The sequence below is a fragment of the Bos mutus genome, chromosome 7, assembly GCF_027580195.1.
Source record: "Bos mutus isolate GX-2022 chromosome 7, NWIPB_WYAK_1.1, whole genome shotgun sequence".
In the NCBI taxonomy this organism is placed as follows: Eukaryota; Metazoa; Chordata; class Mammalia; order Artiodactyla; family Bovidae; genus Bos; species Bos mutus.
This window is the reverse complement of record NC_091623.1, coordinates 44,476,027-44,486,339: the sequence shown is the minus strand read 5'-3', so window position 1 is coordinate 44,486,339 and position 10,313 is coordinate 44,476,027.

Sequence of the window (10,313 nt, the reverse complement as noted above, 5' to 3'; positions counted from 1 at the left end):
TTCACACAGAGACACATCTCTAACTAGGAAACTTCTATTCATCCTGCAAAACCCAGATCAGATGGCCCCTTCCTCCAGGAAGCCCTCCTGTACTGTGGACAGAGCTCTGGACCCCCAGCCCAGCATCAAGACTTCTATATGGGATGGAGTGGAGGTAGTGAGGCTTCTGTGTTTCTTGCCCAAGACTGCAGAGGGAGTGAAATAAAGGCATTGGGCAGTAGGCAGCACCACTGGGGAGTGTGGGGGTCAGGCTAAGATCTAGAGTCCCCAGCACTTCTCTGCCACCTCCTGATTCCTTCACTTCCCCTTAAGCCAGCTTTCTTTTCTTTGTCATGGTGAGATCAGGGTGAAATCATCTCCCCTGCATACACCCCCCGGCTCCGACCCCCACTGGCACAAGGGCCAAAATGGTAGCACACAGAATATTCTAGAACCTTTCTCATGCTTCAAAGACACATTTCTCCCCATGTTCAGGAGCTGAGATGCTCAACCCAGACCCCTCCCCAACTCTCTTCTCCATCCGCCTCCCTTATCTCACCCAGCCCTATGTCCTGGCTGTGCAGACTGCTTCCTCTTATGATAAAAGCATACCATCATAATTGCATCTTGAAGAATTCAGTGACAATTAAAGGACACTAGATAAATCATGGAATACTGCCCATTAATTGTACACCATGTGCGGGACACCATACTCAGCACTGGACTCACAGTGTCTCACTGAAACCTCCCTGAACCAAGAGTTAGGGAACTGATTTTTTTTAAAGAATTGTAGATTTTTTTTTTTTTTTTGCCTTTTCATTTTATGTTGGAGTTGATTAGCAGTGTTGTGTTAGTTTCAGCTGTACCACAAAGTGATTCAGTTATACATATACATGCATGGGTTCTTTAGCAAATTCTTTCCCCTGGACTTCCCTGATGGTTCAGTGGTTAAGAATCCACCTGCCAGTGCAGGAGACACAGGTTCAGTCCTTGGTCTGGGAAGACCCCACATACTGTGGGGCAACTAAGCCCATAAGCTGCAGCTACTGAGCCCACGTGCCTAGAGCCCATGGAAGTCACCACACGGAGCCTGTGCCCTGCAGCTAGAGAGTAGCCCCCACTAGCTGCAACAAGAGAAAGCCCTCAGCAACAAACACCCAGCACAGCCATAATAGATAATTTATTAAAATTTAAAAAATTCTTTCCCCACTTAGGTTGTTACATAATATTGGGCAGAGTTCCCCTTGCCACACAGCCCGTCCCTGCTGGTTATCCATTTCAAATACAGCAGTGTGTACATGTCAGCCTCCCTGAACCCTAACAAGTAGAGGACTGTTTTTATTCTCATTTTATAGAAAAGGAAACTGAGGACCAGAGTACCCCATGCAGGGTGCCCGAGCTTGCGAGTCACCGGACCCTGCTGACTTTGAAGTCCTAAGACCCTACCCTCCCACCGTATCTTCAAACCCCCCAGCTCCCATCCTTTGACTGTCTCAGGGCAGGTCATCAGAGGTCAGCTCTCTACACCCCTGACGTCCCCCAGGGAGACCCTGGGACCCAGCCTCATCGCAGGTGGTGAGGCTCAGTCCTGACACCACCGACTCCAAAAAGGGATCCTTCCCCCAGGAGATGCTGGCTCGCTCCATGGCCTTGTAGGGTAGACCCTTGTCCCTGGAACAGCCACTTGTTCAGGGAGCTCCCGCAGGTGGAATCCGATGCCAAGGAGGGGACAAGGTGGTCAGGAATGGTGTTAGAGCCCAGCCCTGCCCCCTGCCCTACACCCTTAGGACTGGACTTACGTGCTTTCTGTGTATCTGCCCCAGGGACACCCCAGAAGTCGTGGGCAGGGCCGGAAGGGTCATCTGGGGTTCCTGGCCCCTGGGGGCTGTGGTCCAGCTCTCCAGACTGTATGGCCTGGGGCATGAGGTGGATGAAACCTGACATTTATAGCTTAGAAGGAGTGAGCTCCCTTATTGAATATCACTCTCCAACTGGGGGTCCTGAGGACCGGGGTGGGGGCAGCGCTCCATGCTGCCACCTGGAGACCTTACATCCCTGAGACTCAGGGTCACTTATTGAGCACCTATGCATGTAGGCACTGTGCAGGCTTTGGAGACAAGGACATGACTCAGCCCAGTGGGGAGAGACCAATGTCTGTAAACCATTGCCGAATTTGTTAGGTAGGATAGGGCAAATTGCTGTCTTAGGTTGGGATTCCCCAGAAGCAGATTCTGAGACAAAAATCCAAGAGCAATTACTTTATTTGGGAGGTTATCCAAAGACACACAGATAAGGGGTGGGAAAGTGGACAGAAAGGAAGGAGGCTGATAAAGTCTCCTTTATGGGGAAGCCAGTTACCATTGAGCCTGGGGCACAGTCCCACAAGGGACCTCTAGGAGGCAACAGAGAGCATGCCTTTTGGAGTTTGAGGACCCAACGGGGAAGGAGTTGGAGCATTTATCCACCCATTCCTGTCCTGGAAGCCCCTGGGGGTGCTGATATGCCAGCCTTCTATCTGGCCTTTGTGTGGGCCACCTCCAGCTTCAGCAGCTGCAGAAAGACCCTTCCCTTGCTTCTCTGCCCCTGCATAAGTGCTGGGAGAAGGAAGCCCTTGGTGTAGGAACCTGATTAGTTTTTTTTTTCATTCTTTTTTCCTTAAAACTGGAGGATAATTGCTTTACAATGCTTTGTTAGTTTCTGCTGTACAGTGAAGTGAATCTGCTATATGTATACACATATCCCCTCTCTCTTGAACCTGGCCCCCCTGCCCCCCATCTGACCAATCTAGGCCATCACTGAGCACCGGACTGAGCTTCCTATGGTTTATAGCAGGTTCCCACCATCTATTTTACACATGGTAGTGTATATATATGTCAGTTCTAATCTCCCAATTCATCCCACTCTCTCCTCCCACCCTGTCCATACGTCTGTTTGTGTGTCTCTGTTCCTGCCCTGGAAATAGATTCATCTGTGCCATTTTTCTAGATTCCACATATATCTGTTACTATGCAACATTTATTTTTCTCTTTCTGACTTACTTCAGTCTGTTTGACAGACACTAGGTCCAGCTATATCTTCTATAAATGACCTGATTTCCTTCTTTTTCATAGATGAGTGATATTCCATTGTATATACATGTACCACATCTTCTTTATCCATTCGTTTGTCTTTGGACATTTAGGTTGCTTCCATGTCCTGGCTACTGTAAGTAGTGCTATGATGAACATTGAGATACATTTGTCTTTTTGAACCCTTGATTAGTTTTGAAGGCTTCCCTGGGGAGGTGGCGATTGAGGTGAAGTCTGAAGGAGGACTGTAAAGGGCTTGCCCCTACTCCCCCCAAGATCTCTGCTGGAATTTGAAACACACAGAGAGACTGAGGGGCTAGACTGAATTTACGGAATACTGAAGGAAAAGAGCAAAGATGTTCTTAGGTTGCATTCGATGGAGTTTGGCTCGTTCAATAATAACATGACGATGATAATGATTGAAATGCCACTGGCTAAAGATGACCCAGAGCGTGTTCTGAGTGGGCCGTGTGCAGCATGTGGGGGTGGGGTGGGCGGAGATCGAGGACTCGTTCCCCCTTCACTGAGAGTTCTGTGCTGTGTGTACTTGGAGTCTCCTCAGCAGAGAAGCTGCTCAGCTTTCACATCCCAAAGTCAGGACCTGAATTTGAGTCTGTCTGATTTCCCTGGACTCTAAAACCACCACTGCTTTGGCCCTGCTCCCTTGTTCATTAAGAATCACTGGGGGAGGAGCCAGTGTGGGAGGGGGAGCAAGGGGCTCTGTGTCCTGCCCAAATTCTTGGAGACTGACTCTAAGGGAACTGTGTGGGTTACAGAGCTTGCCCACAAATGCTGAAAAACAGGCATGACCACAAGCTTTAAGGCATTGTCATAATAATGAATCATAATCACAGTGAACACTGACGTGGCCCTCAATCTGCCTGTGCTGAGTGCCTCACATATATAAGCTCATCTATTAATTTTCACAGTAAACCTATAAGATAGGGGCTGTTATTAGTCCCATTTTTACAGCAGGAGAAACTGGAGCACAGAGAGGTCAAGAAAGTTGCTCAAGGTCACACAGCTGAAAAGAGGCAGAATCAAGATTTGAACTTAGGCTTGTCTGACTGCAGAGTTTCCACGCTGAACACTTGTACTGAAGAGCCACCTCATACGCTTGGTGTCCAGCCCAAATTACCTTCACAGACGACAACCACTGTCTATTGGGTATCAGAGCTACCGCTATCGGGAGAGGATCCTCTGTGAATCCCAGGTATTTCTATACAGCTCAGGAGCAAGGATGTGGATGGCTTGCCTTCTGGCTATCTTTTCAAGGATGTTTGTAGAGCAAACAGCCCTGGAAGATAGGATTTCTTGCTCTGGAGCAGAGAGCAGGTTTGTTTGCTGTCCATATAAGGTTAATGCTTCCTTCTGACATAAAGGTAGGACAGGTTTTGTTCATAGTCCACAGAAAAGACAGAAGTTTCTAAACTCAGAGTTACTCAGCTGAGGTGCAAACCCAATGTGCACCTGGACCGTCCCTGTTGGGGACTTGGAGGAAAAAGCAAAAACATGAAGTTCATGCCGCATGCTGTGCTGTGAGAAATAAAGTCCTTGGTCTCTGACCCTGGAGTCTTGTGTCTTCCGTCAACATCCATGAAACTGGCAGGTTAAAAAAAAAAGCTTAAGCTCTTTGGGGAAAAAAAAGGAAAATAAAGATTAAATAATCAATAGTGTTAAAGGAAATATATTCATAATGTTTACAATATAATTCAAAATAAAATTCAATAAGTGAGCAATTTTAAAAGACACATATAATCAAGATTAGGAAGATACATACATAATTATATGGGGCTTCCCTGGTGGCTTAGCAGTGAAGGAATCCACCTGCAATGCAGGAGATGTAGGAGATATGGGTTCAATCCCTGGGTCTGGAAGATCGAACTCTTTTGCAATCTCATGGATTGTAGCCTGCATGTTCCTCTGTCTACGGGATTTCCCTGGGGGAGAATACTTGAGTGGGTTGCTATTTCCTCCTCCAGGGGATTTTCCTGACCCAGGGATTGAACTTGAGTCTCCTACCTTGGCAGATGGATTCTTTACCACTGAGTCACCAGGAGAAGGAAATGGCAACCCATTCCAGTATTCTTGCCTGGAAAATCCCATGGATGGAGAAGCCTGGTAGGCTATAGTCCATGGGGTCGCAAAGAGTTGGACACGACTGAGTGACTTCGCTTTCACCAGGGAAGCCCATATGGTACTTTATAAATTACCAAGTCTCAAAAACTAAAACAAAAAAAAATTGTGAGCTTATAAGTAAAGTCTCAGACCCTTCACATTTCTAGATACCTATTTACTCTCTCTCTGTGATGTTACCTGACACCAAGATGTCTCACCTGGTATCCTGGATTTAGCCTATCTAGGTACCTCTGCTGCTGTCTTTCTGACCTGATGCAGAATGGGGTGGTAAAGAGTTAAAACATGTCATCCTTTAAGGTTGGTTTCTTAATGTTGGTGCTATTGACCTTTTGGACTGGACTTCTTTGTAGTATAAGTCTATCCTGTGCACTGTGGGGTGTTGACTAGCATCCCTGGCCTCCACCCACTGGGTGCCATTAGCCCCTCACCCCCAGGCCTAACAACACAAAATGTTTCCATACATTGGCAATGTGCCTTGTGTGTGTGTGTTGCATGCGTGCTAAATTGCTTCAGTCTTGTCCAACTCTTTGCAACCCCATGGACTGTAGCCTGCCAGGCTCCTCTCTGTCCATGGGATTCTCCAGGCAAGAATACTGGAGTGGGTAGCCACTCCCTTCTCCAGGGGATCTTCCTGACCCAGGGACCAAACGCTTGTCTCCTGCATTGGAGGCACATTCTTTACTGTCTGAGCCATGGTGGGCTAAATCCTCCTACTTGTTGAGAATCACTTCTTTTAGGAAGGCCTGACATTGGGGCATCTAGCAAATCTGCCTTCTTTTTTAAAAATTATTTATTTATTTTTGGCTGTGCTGGGTCTTCACTGTGGTGTTAGCTTTTCTCTAGGTGCCATGAGCAGGGGCTATTCTTCGTTGCGATGCTCAGGCTTCTCGTTGTGGTGGCTCCTCCTCTTGTGGAGCACGGACTTCAGGCGTGCAGGGTCCAGTGGTTGTGATTCCCAGGCCCTAGAGCACAGGCTCAACAGCTGTGGCTCGCTGACTTAGTTGCTCTGAGGCATGTGGGATCTTCCCAGATCGGGGATCGGACCCATGTCTCCTGATCGGCAGGCAGATTCTTTACCACCGAAAAGCTACCTTCTTTTGTCTTAGGGAGTCTGTTTTTTTGGGTTAGTTTGTTTGTTTTACTCCCAAATTATATGGAATACTTAGAATACTCTCAGTTTGAACATGGGCATATTGGAAGTCTTGGAACTTTGCATGAATGAATGAGTTAATGGGTAAGTGATAAAAAGTAACAATAGACCTGTACACCCACTTTCTTGGCAGCATGATGCACAAGACCTAAGTAGTGGAAACAACCCTAGTGACCACTGATGAATGAATGGATGAAAAATATGTGGTTCATCCACACAGTGGAGTGTCATTCAACCTTAAAAAGGGAAAGGAATTCTGACACGTGCTGCAATGTGAATGACACTTGAGGACGTTATGCTAAGGTGAAATAAGCCAGTCAAAAGAAGGAGAAGTATGGTATGATTCGTGAGGGATCTTAGTCCCCTGACCAAGGATTGAACCTGGGTCCCTGCAGTGGAAACAAACAGTCTTAGCTACTGGAGCTCCAGGGAAATCCTTGATTCATCTTATAAAAGGTCCCTGTGTGTGTATGTGTGTGTGTGTGCGCTCAGTCAGTTGTGTCTGACTCTTTGTGACCCCATGGACTGTAGCTCACCAGGCTCCTCTGTCCTGGAATTTTCCAGGCAAGAATGCTGGAGTGGGTTGCCATTTCCTACTCCAGGCTATCTTCCCTACCAAGGGATCAAACTCAGGTCTCTTGCATCTCTTGTACTGGCAGGTGGATTCTTTACTACTGCTCCATGTTGGAAGCCCACGAGGCTCCTAGATAGTCAAACTCACAGAGATGGAAGAAAGCAGAATGGTGGGTGCCAGGGACTGAGGGGTGGAAATGAGCAAGTTTCTGATGGAGACAGTCCCAGTTTTGCAAGAAGAAAAGAGTTCTGGAGATGGTTGGTAGTGATGGGGGCACAGTAACATGAAGATACTTAATGCTCCTTAACGGTACACTTACAAAAGAAGATGGTAAATCTTACGTTTTGTGTATTTTAACCCCAATTTTAAAAATTAACAACAAAGCAACTAATAGCATCAGTGGAGTATTCATTATGCACCCGGCGCTGAGTGTTTTCCACGTGCTGTTTCAGGGTTTACAAACTTCAGTCATTCCCACGTCACCTCCACGCTTCTGTCCATGCCTTACTCTGGGTTTCTCCCAAAGGAGACCCAAAATGAGGATGTGTGGGAGGTGGTTCTGTTGCACTGAAAAGCAAAAAATGAGGAATGAGTTTTCTCTTTCCCTTTTCTGAGAAGAAAGAAGATTAAGAGAACAGTGAGCAGCCCTGAACATTCCTAGTTTTTTTTTTTTTTTTTTGCTTTAACTGTTCCTATCTCTGCATATCTGTAACCAAGTTTGCTTTTCTGTCTCCCAGCTGTACAGGAGCTACAATTCCCTTTTTTTTCCTTTGACTCTGTGCTAAGTACATCCCCTCTCTGGTGTTTACCCTTGCAACAGCCTTTACATATCAGAAAGAAGGTGCAGAGGCTCTGAACTGCCAGACTCAGTTACTGGGTTCCTGATGCCAGACTGTCTTTGAAACAACGCAAGAGGAAGCAGTCAAGGTCCTATCACCTTTTCCCCTCTCCACCGACTCCTACGGCAAGCCCTTGCCTTATATGAGCCCCTAGAGGCCTCAGGGATGGATGGGGGAGGGCACAGCTCTGAGGCATGAGCCTACTGCGTTCCCCTCTCTGCCGGCTGAGGATTAAAGCGCCTTTCTATTTCCTCCAAACTCTTGTCTCCCTATTCTTTTATTTGGCTTCCGTGGGCAGAGAAGGCCAGGATTTTGGCCAGCAACAGTTTCTGGAAGCCTGGTGAGGGGGTGGGGAAAGAAGATAGGGAGAGGAGGCCTATTCATGAGTGCCTAGTCTGTGGGCAGCCAGGGGTTTGTTCCACTTCGGATCTTCTGAACCACTTCGGACATCTGCTCTAAAGACGTTTGAGAGTCATCCAGCTGAAGGGTCAGGAAGCTGGATGTATTTGCCAACTCTTTTTTAAAGTTATTTAATTTTTAAAATTTAGTTTTGTCTATGCTGGGTCTTGATCGCTGTGCCTGGGGCTTTCTCTAGTTTTGGCTAGAGAAACTAGCGGGGGCTCGTCCTCCTCTGTATGGGCTTCTCATTGCAGTGGCCTCTCTTGTTGCAAAACACAGGTTCTAGGACATGAGGCTTCAGCAGTTGTGGCCCCGGGGTTCCAGAGCACAGGCTCAGTGGTTGCGGCGTAAGGGCTGAGTTGCTCTGCGGCATGTGGGATCTTCCTGGACCAGGGATTCAACCCGGGTCTCCTGCATTACCAGGCAGATTCTTTACCCCTGGGCCACAAGGGAAGTCCCGCCCACCAACGCTTCACAATCGGTGATTGATGGCTACTATCTGGACATTAACACCCTAGTGTGTCTGGTCAGCCATACATGAGGACAAGAACACTCTGTATCAGAAGTTGTTGGCATGTGATGGGAAGTGTCTGAAGGTGAACTATGAGGGGTTGAAGAGAGGGGTCATCAGCAGTGGCTGCTCAGGCCATGTCTGTCTACTAAAGGTACTATCATTTCCTTGATATTTAAAAGATTTTTAAAAATTTTATTTATTAATTTATTGGCTGCACTGGGTCTTCACTCCTGTGTGTAGGCTTTCTCTCCCTGACAAAAGGTGGGCTACTCTATGCTGTGGTGCATGGGCTTCTCTGGAGTAGGAAATGGCAACCCACTCCACTATTCTTGCCTGGGAAATTTCATGGGCAGAGGAGAATGGTGGGCTATAGTCCAGAGGGTCACAAAGAGTGGGGCATGATTGAATGACTGAGCTCATGAGTTTCTCATTGTGGCAGCTTCTCTTGTGGAGCACAGGCCTTAGAGCACAGGCTCAGCAGTTGTGGCACATGGGCTTAGTTGCTTTACAGCATGTGGGATCTTCCTGGACCAGAGATTGAACTTGCATACCCTGCCTTGACAGGCAGATTCTCAACCATTGGACCACCAGGCAAGTCCTCTTTGATATTTTTTTTCTTTATGCATGCATGTATGCTAAGTCGCTTCAGTCATGTCCAACTCTGTGCAACCCTATGGACAGCAGCCCACCAGGCTCCTCTGTCCATGGGATTCTCCAGGCAAGAATAGTGGAGTGGGTTACCATTTCCTTCTCCGATTTAATCGCTAAGTCACGTCTAACTCTTTGGAACCCCATGGACCATAGCCCACCAGGCCCCTCTGTCCATGGGATTTCCCAGGCAAGAATATTGAAGTAGGTAGCCAATCCCTTCTCTAGGGGATCTTCCTGACCCAGGGATTGACCCTAGTCTCCTAAATTGCAGGGGGATTCTTTACTGTCTGAGCCACCAGGGAAGCCCATGGTGTGCTGTGGTCAGAGCCAAAGCCCGCAGAAGGTGACAGTGCAGCGCATCATCTTCAAAAGAGATCTCGGGTTCACGTGTGACTTTATGAGCAAGTGAGTATGCATATAGAGGGCGGTGTCATTGGTTTTGATGAGTATAGAAACCTTTGCTGTTGTTCAGTTGCCAAGTTGTGTCCAATTCTTGGCAACCTCATGGACTGCAGCACGCCAGGCTTCCCTGTCCTTCACTATCTTCAGGAGTTTGCTCAAACTCACGTCCATTGAGTCAGTGATGCCACTCAACCATCTCAACCTCTGTCATCTGCTTCTCTTTTTGCTTTCAAGCTTTCCCAGCATCAGAGTCTTTTTTTAATGAGTTGGTTCTATGTATCAGGGTGGCCAAAGTATTGGAGCTTCAGCTTCCGTATCAGTCCTTCCAATGAACGTTCAGGGTTGATTTCCTTTAGGATTGACTGGTTTGATCTCCTTACTGTCCAAGGGACTTTCAAGAGTCTTCTCCAGCACCCCAGAAACCTTGTATTAGATGATGAAGAGGGAGTCATTCTAAAACAAAGTAAAAAAAAAACCAACTGGGATGGATGATGCTTAAAGGAGGTAATCTTGTTCTGCTCCAAAGTGTCTCTAACTAGAATATTAGAACACTACTCAGCCACAAAAAAGAATAAAATAATGCCAAGGGTAGACCTAG